This window comes from Crinia signifera, unplaced genomic scaffold (assembly GCF_055691185.1).
Source record: "Crinia signifera unplaced genomic scaffold, ASM5569118v1 HAP2_SCAFFOLD_64, whole genome shotgun sequence".
Lineage (NCBI taxonomy): Eukaryota > Metazoa > Chordata > Amphibia > Anura > Myobatrachidae > Crinia > Crinia signifera.
The window spans coordinates 833502-857274 of record NW_028142536.1 but is presented as its reverse complement, the minus strand read 5'-3'; positions in this window follow the sequence as shown (position 1 = coordinate 857274).

The following is a 23773-nucleotide window of genomic DNA, read 5'->3' as shown; positions in this document are numbered from 1 at the left end:
GCCCACCCACCCAACTGACAGCCAGCCAGCAGACAAGCACAGAGAGTTCCGTGGGTCTGTCTGTGATGTCATAAAGGGCCTGCTGATCAATGGCCAGCTCTCTGATTGGCTGCTGTGTTTGATTGACAGATTGAATCTGGCAGCTGATTGGCTGTCTACCCTAAAGTGCATTACACACCCCTGATGGTACCACTGGCTAAGACTCCACCTCAGCTCATTGATTAATTATAAATTTAGAACAAATGATGGATGAAAGCAGGCAGGCCGGCCATTTTTTTCACGCTCATTGGACTTGTTTAATGCAATGCACCTGTGTATATTCACATGCATTCGCTTCATGCTGTAACCACTGTGTATAAATATTTGGAAACATGGCATACAGTGTATCATTTGCTGTCTAAGTCATGTTTCCCATATTTTCCATTGCAAGATACAAGCCGGTTTGAGTGTTTGGGGCACATTTTAGCTAAAATCATCCTACGGGGCCTAACTGCTTATGCTAAAGCCTGCCTATTTTGAATGGCGTAGTGGTCACTGCAACCTCCAAAAAAATCAGGACTTACTACCCCAATAACCTGCTAACTCACCCCTGAAATACTTACTTATTCACACTATTTTGTTCATTTGACTTGTTTCTAATTTGAAATGCCCATTTTTGTGGGGCCAGAAAGGTGCGTCTTTAAAAGGCGATTTCTACGATACCCCACTTTTGCGCGTCGGACCGCGACTTTTTCCGGAAACGCCGAAAAACCGCAATTTTCAGGAGAAACAAGACGTACATCCTCCCCCTCTGCCGCCCACCCACCCAACTGACAGCCAGCCAGCAGACAAGCACAGAGAGTTCCGTGGGTCTGTCTGTGATGTCATAAAGGGCCTGCTGATCAATGGCCAGCTCTCTGATTGGCTGCTGTGTTTGATTGACAGATTGAATCTGGCAGCTGATTGGCTGTCTACCCTAAAGTGCATTACACACCCCTGATGGTACCACTGGCTAAGACTCCACCTCAGCTCATTGATTAATTATAAATTTAGAACAAATGATGGATGAAAGCAGGCAGGCCGGCCATTTTTTTCACGCTCATTGGACTTGTTTAATGCAATGTACCTTTGTATATTCACATGCATTCGCTTCATGCTGTAACCACTGTGCATACAAATTTGGAAACATGGCATACAGTGTATCATTTGCTGTCTATGTCATGTTTCCCATATTTTCCATTGCAAGATACAAGCCGGTTTGAGAGTTTGGGGCACATTTTAGCTAAAATCATCCTACGGGGCCTAACTGCTTATGCTAAAGCCTGCCTATTTTGAATGGCGTAGTGGTCACTGCAACCTCCAAAAAAATCAGGACTTACTACCCCAATAACCTGCTAACTCACCCCTGAAATACTTACTTATTCACACTATTTTGTTCATTTGACTTGTTTCTAATTTGAAATGCCCATTTTTGTGGGGCCAGAAAGGTGCGTCTTTAAAAGGCGATTTCTACGATACCCCACTTTTGCGCGTCAGACCGCGACTTTTTCCGGAAACGCAGAAAAAACGCAATTTTCAGGAGAAACGAGACGTACATCCTCCCCCTCTGCCGCCCACCCACCCAACTGACAGCCAGCCAGCAGACAAGCACAGAGAGTTCCGTGGGTCTGTCTGTGATGTCATAAAGGGCCTGCTGATCAATGGCCAGCTCTCTGATTGGCTGCTGTGTTTGATTGACAGATTGAATCTGGCAGCTGATTGGCTGTCTACCCTAAAGTGCATTACACACCCCTGATGGTACCACTGGCTAAGACTCCACCTCAGCTCATTGATTAATTATAAATTTAGAACAAATGATGGATGAAAGCAGGCAGGCCGGCCATTTTTTTCACGCTCATTGGACTTGTTTAATGCAATGCACCTGTGTATATTCACATGCATTCGCTTCATGCTGTAACCACTGTGTATAAAAATTTGGAAACATGGCATACAGTGTATCATTTGCTGTCTAAGTCATGTTTCCCATATTTTCCATTGCAAGATACAAGCCGGTTTGAGTGTTTGGGGCACATTTTAGCTAAAATCATCCTACGGGGCCTAACTGCTTATGCTAAAGCCTGCCTATTTTGAATGGCGTAGTGGTCACTGCAACCTCCAAAAAAATCAGGACTTACTACCCCAATAACCTGCTAACTCACCCCTGAAATACTTACTTATTCACACTATTTTGTTCATTTGACTTGTTTCTAATTTGAAATGCCCATTTTTGTGGGGCCAGAAAGGTGCGTCTTTAAAAGGCGATTTCTACGATACCCCACTTTTGCGCGTCGGACCGCGACTTTTTCCGGAAACGCCGAAAAACCGCAATTTTCAGGAGAAACGAGACGTACATCCTCCCCCTCTGCCGCCCACCCACCCAACTGACAGCCAGCCAGCAGACAAGCACAGAGAGTTCCGTGGGTCTGTCTGTGATGTCATAAAGGGCCTGCTGATCAATGGCCAGCTCTCTGATTGGCTGCTGTGTTTGATTGACAGATTGAATCTGGCAGCTGATTGGCTGTCTACCCTAAAGTGCATTACACACCCCTGATGGTACCACTGGCTAAGACTCCACCTCAGCTCATTGATTAATTATAAATTTAGAACAAATGATGGATGAAAGCAGGCAGGCCGGCCATTTTTTTCACGCTCATTGGACTTGTTTAATGCAATGCACCTTTGTATATTCACATGCATTCGCTTCATGCTGTAACCACTGTGCATAAAAATTTGGAAACATGGCATACAGTGTATCATTTGCTGTCTAAGTCATGTTTCCCATATTTTCCATTGCAAGATACAAGCCGGTTTGAGAGTTTGGGGCACATTTTAGCTAAAATCATCCTACGGGGCCTAACTGCTTATGCTAAAGCCTGCCTATTTTGAATGGCGTAGTGGTCACTGCAACCTCCAAAAAAATCAGGACTTACTACCCCAATAACCTGCTAACTCACACCTGAAATACTGACTTATTCACACTATTTTGTTCATTTGACTTGTTTCTAATTTGAAATGCCCATTTTTGTGGGGCCAGAAAGGTGCGTCTTTAAAAGGCGATTTCTACGATACCCCACTTTTGCGCGTCGGACCGCGACTTTTTCCGGAAACGCCGAAAAACCGCAATTTTCAGGAGAAACGAGACGTACATCCTCCCCCTCTGCCGCCCACCCACCCAACTGACAGCCAGCCAGCAGACAAGCACAGAGAGTTCCGTGGGTCTGTCTGTGATGTCATAAAGGGCCTGCTGATCAATGGCCAGCTCTCTGATTGGCTGCTGTGTTTGATTGACAGATTGAATCTGGCAGCTGATTGGCTGTCTACCCTAAAGTGCATTACACACCCCTGATGGTACCACTGGCTAAGACTCCACCTCAGCTCATTGATTAATTATAAATTTAGAACAAATGATGGATGAAAGCAGGCAGGCCGGCCATTTTTTTCACGCTCATTGGACTTGTTTAATGCAATGCACCTTTGTATATTCACATGCATTCGCTTCATGCTGTAACCACTGTGCATAAAAATTTGGAAACATGGCATACAGTGTATCATTTGCTGTCTAAGTCATGTTTCCCATATTTTCCATTGCAAGATAAAAGCCGGTTTGAGTGTTTGGGGCACATTTTAGCTAAAATCATCCTACGGGGCCTAACTGCTTATGCTAAAGCCTGCCTATTTTGAATGGCGTAGTGGTCACTGCAACCTCCAAAAAATCAGGACTTACTACCCCAATAACCTGCTAACTCACCCCTGAAATACTTACTTATTCACACTATTTTGTTCATTTGACTTGTTTCTAATTTGAAATGCCCATTTTTGTGGGGCCAGAAAGGTGCGTCTTTAAAAGGCGATTTCTACGATACCCCACTTTTGCGCGTCGGACCGCGACTTTTTCCGGAAACGCAGAAAAACCGCAATTTTCAGGAGAAACGAGACGTACATCCTCCCCCTCTGCCGCCCACCCACCCAACTGACAGCCAGCCAGCAGACAAGCACAGAGAGTTCCGTGGGTCTGTCTGTGATGTCATAAAGGGCCTGCTGATCAATGGCCAGCTCTCTGATTGGCTGCTGTGTTTGATTGACAGATTGAATCTGGCAGCTGATTGGCTGTCTACCCTAAAGTGCATTACACACCCCTGATGGTACCACTGGCTAAGACTCCACCTCAGCTCATTGATTAATTATAAATTTAGAACAAATGATGGATGAAAGCAGGCAGGCCGGCCATTTTTTTCACGCTCATTGGACTTGTTTAATGCAATGCACCTTTGTATATTCACATGCATTCGCTTCATGCTGTAACCACTGTGCATAAAAATTTGGAAACATGGCATACAGTGTATCATTTGCTGTCTAAGTCATGTTTCCCATATTTTCCATTGCAAGATACAAGCCGGTTTGAGTGTTTGGGGCACATTTTAGCTAAAATCATCCTACGGGGCCTAACTGCTTATGCTAAAGCCTGCCTATTTTGAATGGCGTAGTGGTCACTGCAACCTCCAAAAAATCAGGACTTACTACCCCAATAACCTGCTAACTCACCCCTGAAATACTTACTTATTCACACTATTTTGTTCATTTGACTTGTTTAAATTTGAAATGCCCATTTTTGTGGGGCCAGAAAGGTGCGTCTTTAAAAGGCGATTTCTACGATACCCCACTTTTGCGCGTCGGACCGCGACTTTTTTCCGGAAACGCTGAAAAACCGCAATTTTCAGGAGAAACGAGACGTACATCCTCCCCCTCTGCCGCCCACCCACCCCAACTGATAGCCAGCCAGCAGACAAGCACAGAGAGTTCCGTGGGTCTGTCTGTAATGTCATAAAGGGCCTGATGATCAATGGCCAGCTCTCTGATTGGCTGCTGTGTTTGATTGACAGATTGAATCTGGCAGCTGATTGGCTGTCTACCCTAAAGTGCATTACACACCCCTGATGGTACCACCTCAGCTCATTGATTAATTATAAATTAGAACAAATGATGGATGAAAGCAGGCAGGCCGGCCATTTTTTTTCACGCTCATTGGACTTGTTTAATGCAATGCACCTTTGTATATTCACATGCATTCGCTTCATGCTGTAACCACTGTGCATAAAAATTTGGAAACATGGCATACAGTGTATCATTTGCTGTCTAAGTCATGTTTCCCATATTTTCCATTGCAAGATACAAGCCGGTTTGAGTGTTTGGGGCACATTTTAGCTAAAATCATCCTACGGGGCCTAACTGCTTATGCCAAAGCCTGCCTATTTTGAATGGCGTAGTGGTCACTGCAACCTCCAAAAAAATCAGGACTTACTACCCCAATAACCTGCTAACTCACCCCTGAAATACTTACTTATTCACACTATTTTGTTCATTTGACTTGTTTCTAATTTGAAATGCCCATTTTTGTGGGGCCAGAAATGTGCGTCTTTAAAAGGCGATTTCTACGATACCCCACTTTTGCGCGTCGGACCGCGACTTTTTCCGGAAACGCCGAAAAACCGCAATTTTCAGGAGAAACGAGACGTACATCCTCCCCCTCTGCCGCCCACCCACCCAACTGACAGCCAGCAGACAAGCACAGAGAGTTCCGTGAGTCTGTCTGTGATGTCATAAAGGGCCTGCTGATCAATGGCCAGCTCTCTGATTGGCTGCTGTGTTTGATTGACAGATTGAATCTGGCAGCTGATTGGCTGTCTACCCTAAAGTGCATTACACACCCCTGATGGTACCACTGGCTAAGACTCCACCTCAGCTCATTGATTAATTATAAATTTAGAACAAATGATGGATGAAAGCAGGCAGGCCGGCCATTTTTTTCACGCTCATTGGACTTGTTTAATGCAATGCACCTTTGTATATTCACATGCATTCGCTTCATGCTGTAACCACTGTGCATAAAAATTTGGAAACATGGCATACAGTGTATCATTTGCTGTCTAAGTCATGTTTCCCATATTTTCCATTGCAAGATACAAGCCGGTTTGAGTGTTTGGGGCACATTTTAGCTAAAATCATCCTACGGGGCCTAACTGCTTATGCTAAAGCCTGCCTATTTTGAATGGCGTAGTGGTCACTGCAACCTCCAAAAAAATCAGGACTTACTACCCCAATAACCTGCTAACTCACCCCTGAAATACTGACTTATTCACACTATTTTGTTCATTTGACTTGTTTCTAATTTGAAATGCCCATTTTTGTGGGGCCAGAAAGGTGCGTCTTTAAAAGGCGATTTCTACGATACCCCACTTTTGCGCATCGGACCGCGACTTTTTCCGGAAACGCCGAAAAACCGCAATTTTCAGGAGAAACGAGACGTACATCCTCCCCCTCTGCCGCCCACCCACCCAACTGACAGCCAGCCAGCAGACAAGCACAGAGAGTTCCGTGGGTCTGTCTGTGATGTCATAAAGGGCCTGCTGATCAATGGCCAGCTCTCTGATTGGCTGCTGTGTTTGATTGACAGATTGAATCTGGCAGCTGATTGGCTGTCTACCCTAAAGTGCATTACACACCCCTGATGGTACCACTGGCTAAGAATCCACCTCAGCTCATTAATTAATTATAAATTTAGAACAAATGATGGATGAAAGCAGGCAGGCCGGCCATTTTTTTCACGCTCATTGGACTTGTTTAATGCAATGCACCTTTGTATATTCACATGCATTCGCTTCATGCTGTAACCACTGTGCATAAAAATTTGGAAACATGGCATACAGTGTATCATTTTCTGTCTAAGTCATGTTTCCCATATTTTCCATTGCAAGATACAAGCCGGTTTGAGTGTTTGGGGCACATTTTAGCTAAAATCATCCTACGGGGCCTAACTGCTTATGCTAAAGCCTGCCTATTTTGAATGGCGTAGTGGTCACTGCAACCTCCAAAAAAATCAGGACTTACTACCCCAATAACCTGCTAACTCACCCCTGAAATACTTACTTATTCACACTATTTTGTTCATTTGACTTGTTTCTAATTTGAAATGCCCATTTTTGTGGGGCCAGAAAGGTGCGTCTTTAAAAGGCGATTTCTACGATACCCCACTTTTGCGCGTCGGACCGCGACTTTTTCCGGAAACGCCGAAAAACCGCAATTTTCAGGAGAAACGAGACGTACATCCTCCCCCTCTGCCGCCCACCCACCCAACTGACAGCCAGCCAGCAGACAAGCACAGAGAGTTCCGTGGGTCTGTCTGTGATGTCATACAGGGCCTGCTGATCAATGGCCAGCTCTCTGATTGGCTGCTGTGTTTGATTGACAGATTGAATCTGGCATCTGATTGGCTGTCTACCCTAAAGTGCATTACACACCCCTGATGGTACCACTGGCTAAGATTCCACCTCAGCTCATTGATTAATTATAAATTTAGAACTAATGATGGATGAAAGCAGGCAGGCCGGCCATTTTTTTCACGCTCATTGGACTTGTTTAATGCAATGCACCTGTGTATATTCACATGCATTCACTTCATGCTGTAACCACTGTGCATAAAAATTTGGAAACATGGCATACAGTGTATCATTTGCTGTCTAAGTCATGTTTCCCATATTTTCCATTGCAAGATACAAGCCGGTTTGAGTGTTTGGGGCACATTTTAGCTAAAATCATCCTACGGGGCCTAACTGCTTATGCTAAAGCCTGCCTATTTTGAATGGCGTAGTGGTCACTGCAACCTCCAAAAAAATCAGGACTTACTACCCCAATAACCTGCTAACTCACCCCTGAAATACTTACTTATTCACACTATTTTGTTCATTTGACTTGTTTCTAATTTGAAATGCCCAATTTTGTGGGGCCAGAAAGGTGCGTCTTTAAAAGGCGATTTCTACGATACCCCACTTTTGCGCGTCGGACCCCAACTTTTTCCGGAAACGCTGAAAAACCGCAATTTTCAGGAGAAATGAGACGTACATCCTCCCCCTCTGCCGCCCACCCACCCAACTGACAGCCAGCCAGCAGACAAGCACAGAGAGTTCCGTGGGTCTGTCTGTGATGTCATAAAGGGCCTGCTGATCAATGGCCAGCTCTCTGATTGGCTGCTGTGTTTGATTGACAGATTGAATCTGGCAGCTGATTGGCTGTCTACCCTAAAGTGCATTACACACCCCTGATGGTACCACTGGCTAAGACTCCACCTCAGCTCATTGATTAATTATAAATTTAGAACCAATGATGGATGAAAGCAGGCAGACCGGCCATTTTTTTCACGCTCATTGGACTTGTTTAATGCAATGCACCTTTGTATATTCACATGCATTCGCTTCATGCTGTAACCACTGTGCATAAAAATTTGGAAACATGGCATACAGTGTATCATTTGCTGTCTAAGTCATGTTTCCCATATTTTCCATTGCAAGATACAAGCCGGTTTGAGTGTTTGGGGCACATTTTAGCTAAAATCATCCTACGGGGCCTAACTGCTTATGCTAAAGCCTGCCTATTTTGAATGGCGTAGTGGTCACTGCAACCTCCAAAAAAATCAGGACTTACTACCCCAATAACCTGCTAACTCACCCCTGAAATACTTACTTATTCACACTATTTTGTTCATTTGACTTGTTTCTAATTTGAAATGCCCATTTTTGTGGGGCCAGAAAGGTGCGTCTTTAAAAGGCGATTTCTACGATACCCCACTTTTGCGCGTCGGACCGCGACTTTTTCCGGAAACGCCGAAAAACTGCAATTTTCAGGAGAAACGAGACGTACATCCTCCCCCTCTGCCGCCCACCCACCCAACTGACAGCCAGCCAGCAGACAAGCACAGAGAGTTCCGTGGGTCTGTCTGTGATGTCATAAAGGGCCTGCTGATCAATGGCCAGCTCTCTGATTGGCTGCTGTGTTTGATTGACAGATTGAATCTGGCAGCTGATTGGCTGTCTACCCTAAAGTGCATTACACACCCCTGATGGTACCACTGGCTAAGACTCCACCTCAGCTCATTGATTAATTATAAATTTAGAACAAATGATGGATGAAAGCAGGCAGGCCGGCCATTGTTTTCACGCTCATTGGACTTGTTTAATGCAATGCACCTTTGTATATTCACATGCATTCGCTTCATGCTGTAACCACTGTGCATAAAAATTTGGAAACATGGCATACAGTGTATCATTTGCTGTCTAAGTCATGTTTCCCATATTTTCCATTGCAAGATACAAGCCGGTTTGAGTGTTTGGGGCACATTTTAGCTAAAATCATCCTACGGGGCCTAACTGCTTATGCTAAAGCCTGCCTATTTTGAATGGCGTAGTGGTCACTGCAACCTCCAAAAAAATCAGGACTTACTACCCCAATAACCTGCTAACTCACCCCTGAAATACTTACTTATTCACACTATTTTGTTCATTTGACTTGTTTCTAATTTGAAATGCCCATTTTTGTGGGGCCAGAAAGGTGCGTCTTTAAAAGGCGATTTCTACGATACCCCACTTTTGCGCGTCGGACCGCGACTTTTTCCGGAAACGCCGAAAAACCGCAATTTTCAGGAGAAACGAGACGTACATCCTCCCCCTCTGCCGCCCACCCACCCAACTGACAGCCAGCCAGCAGACAAGCACAGAGAGTTCCGTGGGTCTGTCTGTGATGTCATAAAGGGCCTGCTGATCAATGGCCAGCTCTCTGATTGGCTGCTGTGTTTGATTGACAGATTGAATCTGGCAGCTGATTGGCTGTCTACCCTAAAGTGCATTACACACCCCTGATGGTACCACTGGCTAAGACTCCACCTCAGCTCATTGATTAATTATAAATTTAGAACAAATGATGGATGAAAGCAGGCAGGCCGGCCATTTTTTTCACGCTCATTGGACTTGTTTAATGCAATGCACCTTTGTATATTCACATGCATTCGCTTCATGCTGTAACCACTGTGCATAAAAATTTGGAAACATGGCATACAGTGTATCATTTTCTGTCTAAGTCATGTTTCCCATATTTTCCATTGCAAGATACAAGCCGGTTTGAGTGTTTGGGGCACATTTTAGCTAAAATCATCCTACGGGGCCTAACTGCTTATGCTAAAGCCTGCCTATTTTGAATGGCGTAGTGGTCACTGCAACCTCCAAAAAAATCAGGACTTACTACCCCAATAACCTGCTAACTCACCCCTGAAATACTTACTTATTCACACTATTTTGTTCATTTGACTTGTTTCTAATTTGAAATGCCCATTTTTGTGGGGCCAGAAAGGTGCGTCTTTAAAAGGCGATTTCTACGATACCCCACTTTTGCGCGTCGGACCGCGACTTTTTCCGGAAACGCCGAAAAACCGCAATTTTCAGGAGAAACGAGACGTACATCCTCCCCCTCTGCCGCCCACCCACCCAACTGACAGCCAGCCAGCAGACAAGCACAGAGAGTTCCGTGGGTCTGTCTGTGATGTCATAAAGGGCCTGCTGATCAATGGCCAGCTCTCTGATTGGCTGCTGTGTTTGATTGACAGATTGAATCTGGCAGCTGATTGGCTGTCTACCCTAAAGTGCATTACACACCCCTGATGGTACCACTGGCTAAGACTCCACCTCAGCTCATTGATTAATTATAAATTTAGAACAAATGATGGATGAAAGCAGGCAGGCCGGCCATTTTTTTCACGCTCATTGGACTTGTTTAATGCAATGCACCTGTGTATATTCACATGCATTCGCTTCATGCTGTAACCACTGTGCATAAAAATTTGGAAACATGGCATACAGTGTATCATTTGCTGTCTAAGTCATGTTTCCCATATTTTCCATTGCAAGATACAAGCCGGTTTGAGTGTTTGGGGCACATTTTAGCTAAAATCATCCTACGGGGCCTAACTGCTTATGCTAAAGCCTGCCTATTTTGAATGGCGTAGTGGTCACTGCAACCTCCAAAAAAATCAGGACTTACTACCCCAATAACCTGCTAACTCACCCCTGAAATACTTACTTATTCACACTATTTTGTTCATTTGACTTGTTTCTAATTTGAAATGCCCATTTTTGTGGGGCCAGAAAGGTGCGTCTTTAAAAGGCGATTTCTACGATACCCCACTTTTGCGCGTCGGACCGCGACTTTTTCCGGAAACGCCGAAAAACCGCAATTTTCAGGAGAAACGAGACGTACATCCTCCCCCTCTGCCGCCCACCCACCCAACTGACAGCCAGCCAGCAGACAAGCACAGAGAGTTCCGTGGGTCTGTCTGTGATGTCATAAAGGGCCTGCTGATCAATGGCCAGCTCTCTGATTGGCTGCTGTGTTTGATTGACAGATTGAATCTGGCAGCTGATTGGCTGTCTACCCTAAAGTGCATTACACACCCCTGATGGTACCACTGGCTAAGAATCCACCTCAGCTCATTGATTAATTATAAATTTAGAACAAATGATGGATGAAAGCAGGCAGGCCGGCCATTTTTTTCACGCTCATTGGACTTGTTTAATGCAATGCACCTTTGTATATTCACATGCATTCGCTTCATGCTGTAACCACTGTGCATAAAAATTTGGAAACATGGCATACAGTGTATCATTTTCTGTCTAAGTCATGTTTCCCATATTTTCCATTGCAAGATACAAGCCGGTTTGAGTGTTTGGGGCACATTTTAGCTAAAATCATCCTACGGGGCCTAACTGCTTATGCTAAAGCCTGCCTATTTTGAATGGCGTAGTGGTCACTGCAACCTCCAAAAAAATCAGGACTTACTACCCCAATAACCTGCTAACTCACCCCTGAAATACTTACTTATTCACACTATTTTGTTCATTTGACTTGTTTCTAATTTGAAATGCCCATTTTTGTGGGGCCAGAAAGGTGCGTCTTTAAAAGGCGATTTCTACGATACCCCACTTTTGCGCGTCGGACCGCGACTTTTTCCGGAAACGCCGAAAAACCGCAATTTTCAGGAGAAACGAGACGTACATCCTCCCCCTCTGCCGCCCACCCACCCAACTGACAGCCAGCCAGCAGACAAGCACAGAGAGTTCCGTGGGTCTGTCTGTGATGTCATAAAGGGCCTGCTGATCAATGGCCAGCTCTCTGATTGGCTGCTGTGTTTGATTGACAGATTGAATCTGGCAGCTGATTGGCTGTCTACCCTAAAGTGCATTACACACCCCTGATGGTACCACTGGCTAAGACTCCACCTCAGCTCATTGATTAATTATAAATTTAGAACAAATGATGGATGAAAGCAGGCAGGCCGGCCATTTTTTTCACGCTCATTGGACTTGTTTAATGCAATGCACCTGTGTATATTCACATGCATTCGCTTCATGCTGTAACCACTGTGCATAAAAATTTGGAAACATGGCATACAGTGTATCATTTGCTGTCTAAGTCATGTTTCCCATATTTTCCATTGCAAGATACAAGCCGGTTTGAGTGTTTGGGGCACATTTTAGCTAAAATCATCCTACGGGGCCTAACTGCTTATGCTAAAGCCTGCCTATTTTGAATGGCGTAGTGGTCACTGCAACCTCCAAAAAAATCAGGACTTACTACCCCAATAACCTGCTAACTCACCCCTGAAATACTTACTTATTCACACTATTTTGTTCATTTGACTTGTTTCTAATTTGAAATGCCCATTTTTGTGGGGCCAGAAAGGTGCGTCTTTAAAAGGCGATTTCTACGATACCCCACTTTTGCGCGTCGGACCGCGACTTTTTCCGGAAACGCCGAAAAAACGCAATTTTCAGGAGAAACGAGACGTACATCCTCCCCCTCTGCCGCCCACCCACCCAACTGACAGCCAGCCAGCAGACAAGCACAGAGAGTTCCGTGGGTCTGTCTGTGATGTCATAAAGGGCCTGCTGATCAATGGCCAGCTCTCTGATTGGCTGCTGTGTTTGATTGACAGATTGAATCTGGCAGCTGATTGGCTGTCTACCCTAAAGTGCATTACACACCCCTGATGGTAGCACTGGCTAAGAATCCACCTCAGCTCATTGATTAATTATACATTTAGAACAAATGATGGATGAAAGCAGGCAGGCCGGCCATTTTTTTCACGCTCATTGGACTTGTTTAATGCAATGCACCTTTGTATATTCACATGCATTCGCTTCATGCTGTAACCACTGTGCATAAAAATTTGGAAACATGGCATACAGTGTATCATTTTCTGTCTAAGTCATGTTTCCCATATTTTCCATTGCAAGATACAAGCCGGTTTGAGTGTTTGGGGCACATTTTAGCTAAAATCATCCTACGGGGCCTAACTGCTTATGCTAAAGCCTGCCTATTTTGAATGGCGTAGTGGTCACTGCAACCTCCAAAAAAATCAGGACTTACTACCCCAATAACCTGCTAACTCACCCCTGAAATACTTACTTATTCACACTATTTTGTTCATTTGACTTGTTTCTAATTTGAAATGCCCATTTTTGTGGGGCCAGAAAGGTGCGTCTTTAAAAGGCGATTTCTACGATACCCCACTTTTGCGCGTCGGACCGCGACTTTTTCCGGAAACGCCGAAAAACCGCAATTTTCAGGAGAAACGAGACGTACATCCTCCCCCTCTGCCGCCCACCCACCCAACTGACAGCCAGCCAGCAGACAAGCACAGAGAGTTCCGTGGGTCTGTCTGTGATGTCATAAAGGGCCTGCTGATCAATGGCCAGCTCTCTGATTGGCTGCTGTGTTTGATTGACAGATTGAATCTGGCAGCTGATTGGCTGTCTACCCTAAAGTGCATTACACACCCCTGATGGTACCACTGGCTAAGACTCCACCTCAGCTCATTGATTAATTATAAATTTAGAACAAATGATGGATGAAAGCAGGCAGGCCGGCCATTTTTTTCACGCTCATTGGACTTGTTTAATGCAATGCACCTGTGTATATTCACATGCATTCGCTTCATGCTGTAACCACTGTGCATAAAAATTTGGAAACATGGCATACAGTGTATCATTTGCTGTCTAAGTCATGTTTCCCATATTTTCCATTGCAAGATACAAGCCGGTTTGAGTGTTTGGGGCACATTTTAGCTAAAATCATCCTACGGGGCCTAACTGCTTATGCTAAAGCCTGCCTATTTTGAATGGCGTAGTGGTCACTGCAACCTCCAAAAAAATCAGGACTTACTACCGCAATAACCTGCTAACTCACCCCTGAAATACTTACTTATTCACACTATTTTGTTCATTTGACTTGTTTCTAATTTGAAATGCCCATTTTTGTGGGGCCAGAAAGGTGCGTCTTTAAAAGGCGATTTCTACGATACCCCACTTTTGCGCGTCGGACCGCGACTTTTTCCGGAAACGCTGAAAAACCGCAATTTTCAGGAGAAACGAGACGTACATCCTCCCCCTCTGCCGCCCACCCACCCAACTGACAGCCAGCCAGCAGACAAGCACAGAGAGTTCCGTGGGTCTGTCTGTGATGTCATAAAGGGCCTGCTGATCAATGGCCAGCTCTCTGATTGGCTGCTGTGTTTGATTGACAGATTGAATCTGGCATCTGATTGGCTATCTACCCTAAAGTGCATTACACACCCCTGATGGTACCACTGGCTAAGACTCCACCTCAGCTCATTGATTAATTATAAATTTAGAACAAATGATGGATGAAAGCAGGCAGGCCGACCATTTTTTTCACGCTCATTGGACTTGTTTAATGCAATGCACCTTTGTATATTCACATGCATTCGCTTCATGCTGTAACCACTGTGCATAAAAATTTGGAAACATGGCATACAGTGTATCATTTGCTGTCTAAGTCATGTTTCCCATATTTTCCATTGCAAGATACAAGCCGGTTTGAGTGTTTGGGGCACATTTTAGCTAAAATCATCCTACGGGGCCTAACTGCTTATGCCAAAGCCTGCCTATTTTGAATGGCGTAGTGGTCACTGCAACCTCCAAAAAAATCAGGACTTACTACCCCAATAACCTGCTAACTCACCCCTGAAATACTTACTTATTCACACTATTTTGTTCATTTGACTTGTTTCTAATTTGAAATGCCCATTTTTGTGGGGCCAGAAAGGTGCGTCTTTAAAAGGCGATTTCTACGATACCCCACTTTTGCGCGTCGGACCGCGACTTTTTCCGGAAACGCCGAAAAACCGCAATTTTCAGGAGAAACGAGACGTACATCCTCCCCCTCTGCCGCCCACCCACCCAACTGACAGCCAGCCAGCAGACAAGCACAGAGAGTTCCGTGGGTCTGTCTGTGATGTCATAAAGGGCCTGCTGATCAATGGCCAGCTCTCTGATTGGCTGCTGTGTTTGATTGACAGATTGAATCTGGCAGCTGATTGGCTGTCTACCCTAAAGTGCATTACACACCCCTGATGGTACCACTGGCTAAGAATCCACCTCAGCTCATTGATTAATTATAAATTTAGAACAAATGATGGATGAAAGCAGGCAGGCCGGCCATTTTTTTCACGCTCATTGGACTTGTTTAATGCAATGCACCTTTGTATATTCACATGCATTCGCTTCATGCTGTAACCACTGTGCATAAAAATTTGGAAACATGGCATACAGTGTATCATTTTCTGTCTAAGTCATGTTTCCCATATTTTCCATTGCAAGATACAAGCCGGTTTGAGTGTTTGGGGCACATTTTAGCTAAAATCATCCTACGGGGCCTAACTGCTTATGCTAAAGCCTGCCTATTTTGAATGGCGTAGTGGTCACTGCAACCTCCAAAAAAATCAGGACTTACTACCCCAATAACCTGCTAACTCACCCCTGAAATACTTACTTATTCACACTATTTTGTTCATTTGACTTGTTTCTAATTTGAAATGCCCATTTTTGTGGGGCCAGAAAGGTGCGTCTTTAAAAGGCGATTTCTACGATACCCCACTTTTGCGCGTCGGACCGCGACTTTTTCCGGAAACGCCGAAAAACCGCAATTTTCAGGAGAAACGAGACGTACATCCTCCCCCTCTGCCGCCCACCCACCCAACTGACAGCCAGCCAGCAGACAAGCACAGAGAGTTCCGTGGGTCTGTCTGTGATGTCATAAAGGGCCTGCTGATCAATGGCCAGCTCTCTGATTGGCTGCTGTGTTTGATTGACAGATTGAATCTGGCAGCTGATTGGCTGTCTACCCTAAAGTGCATTACACACCCCTGATGGTACCACTGGCTAAGACTCCACCTCAGCTCATTGATTAATTATAAATTTAGAACAAATGATGGATGAAAGCAGGCAGGCCGGCCATTTTTTTCACGCTCATTGGACTTGTTTAATGCAATGCACCTGTGTATATTCACATGCATTCGCTTCATGCTGTAACCACTGTGCATAAAAATTTGGAAACATGGCATACAGTGTATCATTTGCTGTCTAAGTCATGTTTCCCATATTTTCCATTGCAAGATACAAGCCGGTTTGAGTGTTTGGGGCACATTTTAGCTAAAATCATCCTACGGGGCCTAACTGCTTATGCTAAAGCCTGCCTATTTTGAATGGCGTAGTGGTCACTGCAACCTCCAAAAAAATCAGGACTTACTACCCCAATAACCTGCTAACTCACCCCTGAAATACTTACTTATTCACACTATTTTGTTCATTTGACTTGTTTCTAATTTGAAATGCCCATTTTTGTGGGGCCAGAAAGGTGCGTCTTTAAAAGGCGATTTCTACGATACCCCACTTTTGCGCGTCGGACCGCGACTTTTTCCGGAAACGCCGAAAAAACGCAATTTTCAGGAGAAACGAGACGTACATCCTCCCCCTCTGCCGCCCACCCACCCAACTGACAGCCAGCCAGCAGACAAGCACAGAGAGTTCCGTGGGTCTGTCTGTGATGTCATAAAGGGCCTGCTGATCAATGGCCAGCTCTCTGATTGGCTGCTGTGTTTGATTGACAGATTGAATCTGGCAGCTGATTGGCTGTCTACCCTAAAGTGCATTACACACCCCTGATGGTAGCACTGGCTAAGAATCCACCTCAGCTCATTGATTAATTATACATTTAGAACAAATGATGGATGAAAGCAGGCAGGCCGGCCATTTTTTTCACGCTCATTGGACTTGTTTAATGCAATGCACCTTTGTATATTCACATGCATTCGCTTCATGCTGTAACCACTGTGCATAAAAATGTGGAAACATGGCATACAGTGTATCATTTTCTGTCTAAGTCATGTTTCCCATATTTTCCATTGCAAGATACAAGCCGGTTTGAGTGTTTGGGGCACATTTTAGCTAAAATCATCCTACGGGGCCTAACTGCTTATGCTAAAGCCTGCCTATTTTGAATGGCGTAGTGGTCACTGCAACCTCCAAAAAAATCAGGACTTACTACCCCAATAACCTGCTAACTCACCCCTGAAATACTTACTTATTCACACTATTTTGTTCATTTGACTTGTTTCTAATTTGAAATGCCCATTTTTGTGGGGCCAGAAAGGTGCGTCTTTAAAAGGCGATTTCTACGATACCCCACTTTTGCGCGTCGGACCGCGACTTTTTCCGGAAACGCCGAAAAACCGCAATTTTCAGGAGAAACGAGACGTACATCCTCCCCCTCTGCCGCCCACCCACCCAACTGACAGCCAGCCAGCAGACAAGCACAGAGAGTTCCGTGGGTCTGTCTGTGATGTCATAAAGGGCCTGCTGATCAATGGCCAGCTCTCTGATTGGCTGCTGTGTTTGATTGACAGATTGAATCTGGCAGCTGATTGGCTGTCTACCCTAAAGTGCATTACACACCCCTGATGGTACCACTGGCTAAGACTCCACCTCAGCTCATTGATTAATTATAAATTTAGAACAAATGATGGATGAAAGCAGGCAGGCCGGCCATTTTTTTCACGCTCATTGGACTTGTTTAATGCAATGCACCTGTGTATATTCACATGCATTCGCTTCATGCTGTAACCACTGTGCATAAAAATTTGGAAACATGGCATACAGTGTATCATTTGCTGTCTAAGTCATGTTTCCCATATTTTCCATTGCAAGATACAAGCCGGTTTGAGTGTTTGGGGCACATTTTAGCTAAAATCATCCTACGGGGCCTAACTGCTTATGCTAAAGCCTGCCTATTTTGAATGGCGTAGTGGTCACTGCAACCTCCAAAAAAATCAGGACTTACTACCGCAATAACCTGCTAACTCACCCCTGAAATACTTACTTATTCACACTATTTTGTTCATTTGACTTGTTTCTAATTTGAAATGCCCATTTTTGTGGGGCCAGAAAGGTGTGTCTTTAAAAGGCGATTTCTACGATACCCCACTTTTGCGCGTCGGACCGCGACTTTTTCCGGAAACGCCGAAAAACCGCAATTTTCAGGAGAAACGAGACGTACATCCTCCCCCTCTGCCGCCCACCCACCCAACTGACAGCCAGCCAGCAGACAAGCACAGAGAGTTCCGTGGGTCTGTCTGTGATGTCATAAAGGGCCTGCTGATCAATGGCCAGCTCTCTGATTGGCTGCTGTGTTTGATTGACAGATTGAATCTGGCAGCTGATTGGCTGTCTACCCTAAAGTGCATTACACACCCCTGATGGTACCACTGGCTAAGACTCCACCTCAGCTCATTGATTAATTATAAATTTAGAACAAATGATGGATGAAAGCAGGCAGGCCGGCCATTTTTTTCACGCTCATTGGACTTGTTTAATGCAATGCACCTGTGTATATTCACATGCATTCACTTCATGCTGTAACCACTGTGCATAAAAATTTGGAAACATGGCATACAGTGTATCATTTTCTGTCTAAGTCATGTCTCCCATATTTTCCATTGCAAGATACAAGCCGGTTTGAGTGTTTGGGGCACATTTTAGCTAAAATCATCCTACGGGGCCTAAATGCTTATGCTAAAGCCTGCCTATTTTGAATGGCGTAGTGGTCACTGCAACCTCCAAAAAAATCAGGACTTACTACCCCAATAACCTGCTAACTCACCCCTGAAATACTTACTTATTCACACTATTTTGTTCATTTGACTTGTTTCTAATTTGAAATGCCCATTTTTGTGGGGCCAGAAAGGTGCGTCTTTAAAAGGCGATTTCTACGATACCCCACTTTTGCGCGTCGGACCGCGACTTTTTCCGGAAACGCTGAAAAACCGCAATTTTCAGGAGAAACGAGACGTACATCCTCCCCCTCTGCCGCCCACCCACCCAACTGACAGCCAGCCAGCAGACAAGCACAGAGAGTTCCGTGGGTCTGTCTGTGATGTCATAAAGGGCCTGCTGATCAATGGCCAGCTCTCTGATTGGCTGCTGTGTTTGATTGACAGATTGAATCTGGCATCTGATTGGCTATCTACCCTAAAGTGCATTACACACCCCTGATGGTACCACTGGCTAAGACTCCACCTCAGCTCATTGATTAATTATAAATTTAGAACAAATGATGGATGAAAGCAGGCAGGCCGACCATTTTTTTCACGCTCATTGGACTTGTTTAATGCAATGCACCTTTGTATATTCACATGCATTCGCTTCATGCTGTAACCACTGTGCATAAAAATTTGGAAACATGGCATACAGTGTATCATTTGCTGTCTAAGTCATGTTTCCCATATTTTCCATTGCAAGATACAAGCCGGTTTGAGTGTTTGGGGCACATTTTAGCTAAAATCATCCTACGGGGCCTAACTGCTTATGCCAAAGCCTGCCTATTTTGAATGGCGTAGTGGTCACTGCAACCTCCAAAAAAATCAGGACTTACTACCCCAATAACCTGCTAACTCACCCCTGAAATACTTACTTATTCACACTATTTTGTTCATTTGACTTGTTTCTAATTTGAAATGCCCATTTTTGTGGGGCCAGAAAGGTGCGTCTTTAAAAGGCGATTTCTATGATACCCCACTTTTGCGCGTCGGACCGCGACTTTTTCCGGAAACGCCGAAAAACCGCAATTTTCAGGAGAAACAAGACGTACATCCTCCCCCTCTGCCGCCCACCCACCCAACTGACAGCCAGCCAGCAGACAAGCACAGAGAGTTCCGTGGGTCTGTCTGTGATGTCATAAAGGGCCTGCTGATCAATGGCCAGCTCTCTGATTGGCTGCTGTGTTTGATTGACAGATTGAATCTGGCAGCTGATTGGCTGTCTACCCTAAAGTGCATTACACACCCCTGATGGTACCACTGGCTAAGACTCCACCTCAGCTCATTGATTAATTATAAATTTAGAACAAATGATGGATGAAAGCAGGCAGGCCGGCCATTTTTTTCACGCTCATTGGACTTGTTTAATGCAATGCACCTTTGTATATTCACATGCATTCGCTTCATGCTGTAACCACTGTGCATAAAAATTTGGAAACATGGCATACAGTGTATCATTTGCTGTCTAAGTCATGTTTCCCATATTTTCCATTGCAAGATACAAGCCGGTTTGAGTGTTTGGGGCACATTTTAGCTAAAATCATCCTACGGGCCTAACTGCTTATGCTAAAGCCTGCCTATTTTGAATGGCGTAGTGGTCACTGCAACCTCCAAAAAAATCAGGACTTACTACCCCAATAACCTGCTAACTCACCCCTGAAATACTTACTTATTCACACTATTTTGTTCATTTGACTTGTTTCTAATTTGAAATGCCCATTTTTGTGGGGCCAGAAAGGTGCGTCTTTAAAAGGCGATTTCTACGATACCCCACTTTTGCGCGTAGGACCGCGACTTTTTCCGGAAACGCCGAAAAAACGCAATTTTCAGGAGAAACGAGACGTACATCCTCCCCCTCTGCCGCCCACCCACCCAACTGACAGCCAGCCAGCAGACAAGCACAGAAAGTTCCGTGGGTCTGTCTGTGATGTCATAAAGGGCCTGCTGATCAATGGCCAGCTCTCTGATTGGCTGCTGTGTTTGATTGACAGATTGAATCTGGCAGCTGATTGGCTGTCTACCCTAAAGTGCATTACACTCCCCTGATGGTACCACTGGCTAAGACTCCACCTCAGCTCATTGATTAATTATAAATTTAGAACAAATGATGGATGAAAGCAGGCAGGCCGGCCATTTTTTTCACGCTCATTGGACTTGTTTAATGCAATGCACCTTTGTATATTCACATGCATTCGCTTCATGCTGTAACCACTGTGCATAAAAATTTGGAAACATGGCATACAGTGTATCATTGGCTGTCTAAGTCATGTTTCCCATATTTTCCATTGCAAGATACAAGCCGGTTTGAGTGTTTGGGGCACATTTTAGCTAAAATCATCCTACGGGGCCTAACTGCTTATGCTAAAGCCTGCCTATTTTGAATGGCGTAGTGGTCACTGCAACCTCCAAAAAAATCAGGACTTACTACCCCAATAACCTGCTAACTCACCCCTGAAATACTTACTTATTCACACTATTTTGTTCATTTGACTTGTTTATAATTTGAAATGCCCATTTTTGTGGGGCCAGAAAGGTGCGTCTTTAAAAGGCGATTTCTATGATACCCCACTTTTGCGCGTCGGACCGCGACTTTTTCCGGAAACGCCGAAAAACCGCAATTTTCAGGAGAAACAAGACGTACATCCTCCCCCTCTGCCGCCCACCCACCCAACTGACAGCCAGCCAGCAGACAAGCACAGAGAGTTCCGTGGGTCTGTCTGTGATGTCATAAAGGGCCTGCTGATCAATGGCCAGCTCTCTGATTGGCTGCTGTGTTTGATTGACAGATTGAATCTGGCAGCTGATTGGCTGTCTACCCTAAAGTGCATTACACACCCCTGATGGTACCACTGGCTAAGACTCCACCTCAGCTCATTGATTAATTATAAATTTAGAACAAATGATGGATGAAAGCAGGCAGGCCGGCCATTTTTTTCACGCTCATTGGACTTGTTTAATGCAATGCACCTTTGTATATTCACATGCATTCGCTTCATGCTGTAACCACTGTGCATAAAAATTTGGAAACATGGCATACAGTGTATCATTTGCTGTCTAAGTCATGTTTCCCATATTTTCCATTGCAAGATACAAGCCGGTTTGAGTGTTTGGGGCACATTTTAGCTAAAATCATCCTACGGGCCTAACTGCTTATGCTAAAGCCTGCCTATTTTGAATGGCGTAGTGGTCACTGCAACCTCCAAAAAAATCAGGACTTACTACCCCAATAACCTGCTAACTCACCCCTGAAATACTTACTTATTCACACTATTTTGTTCATTTGACTTGTTTCTAATTTGAAATGCCCATTTTTGTGGGGCCAGAAAGGTGCGTCTTTAAAAGGCGATTTCTACGATACCCCACTTTTGCGCGTCGGACCGCGACTTTTTCCGGAAACGCCGAAAAAACGCAATTTTCAGGAGAAACGAGACGTACATCCTCCCCCTCTGCCGCCCACCCACCCAACTGACAGCCAGCCAGCAGACAAGCACAGAAAGTTCCGTGGGTCTGTCTGTGATGTCATAAAGGGCCTGCTGATCAATGGCCAGCTCTCTGATTGGCTGCTGTGTTTGATTGACAGATTGAATCTGGCAGCTGATTGGCTGTCTACCCTAAAGTGCATTACACTCCCCTGATGGTACCACTGGCTAAGACTCCACCTCAGCTCATTGATTAATTATAAATTTAGAACAAATGATGGATGAAAGCAGGCAGGCCGGCCATTTTTTTCACGCTCATTGGACTTGTTTAATGCAATGCACCTTTGTATATTCACATGCATTCGCTTCATGCTGTAACCACTGTGCATAAAAATTTGGAAACATGGCATACAGTGTATCATTGGCTGTCTAAGTCATGTTTCCCATATTTTCCATTGCAAGATACAAGCCGGTTTGAGTGTTTGGGGCACATTTTAGCTAAAATCATCCTACGGGGCCTAACTGCTTATGCTAAAGCCTGCCTATTTTGAATGGCGTAGTGGTCACTGCAACCTCCAAAAAAATCAGGACTTACTACCCCAATAACCTGCTAACTCACCCCTGAAATACTTACTTATTCACACTATTTTGTTCATTTGACTTGTTTATAATTTGAAATGCCCATTTTTGTGGGGCCAGAAAGGTGCGTCTTTAAAAGGCGATTTCTACGATACCCCACTTTTGCGCGTCGGACCGCGACTTTTTCCGGAAACGCCGAAAAACCGCAATTTTCAGGAGAAACGAGACGTACATCCTCCCCCTCTGCCGCCCACCCACCCAACTGACAGCCAGCCAGCAGACAAGCACAGAGAGTTCCGTGGGTCTGTCTGTGATGTCATAAAGGGCCTGCTGATCAATGGCCAGCTCTCTGATTGGCTGCTGTGTTTGATTGACAGATTGAATCTGGCAGCTGATTGGCTGTCTACCCTAAAGTGCATTACACACCCCTGATGGTACCACTGGCTAAGACTCCACCTCAGCTCATTGATTAATTATAAATTTAGAACAAATGATGGATGAAAGCAGGCAGGCCGGCCATTTTTTTCACACTCATTGGACTTGTTTAATGCCATGCACCTGTGTATATTCACATGCATTCGCTTCATGCTGTAACCACTGTGCATAAAAATTTGGAAACATGGCATACAGTGTATCATTTGCTGTCTAAGTCATGTTTCCCATATTTTCCATTGCAAGATACAAGCCGGTTTGAGTGTTTGGGGCACATTTTAGCTAAAATCATCCTACGGGGCCTAACTGCTTATGCTAAAGCCTGCCTATTTTAAATGGCGTAGTGGTCACTGCAACCTCCAAAAAAATCAGGACTTACTACCCCAATAACCTGCTAACTCACCCCTGAAATACTTACTTATTCACACTATTTTGTTCATTTGACTTGTTTCTAATTTGAAATGCCCATTTTTGTGGGGCCAGAAAGGTGCGTCTTTAAAAGGCGATTTCTACGATACCCCACTTTTGCGCGTCGGACCGCGACTTTTTCCGGAAA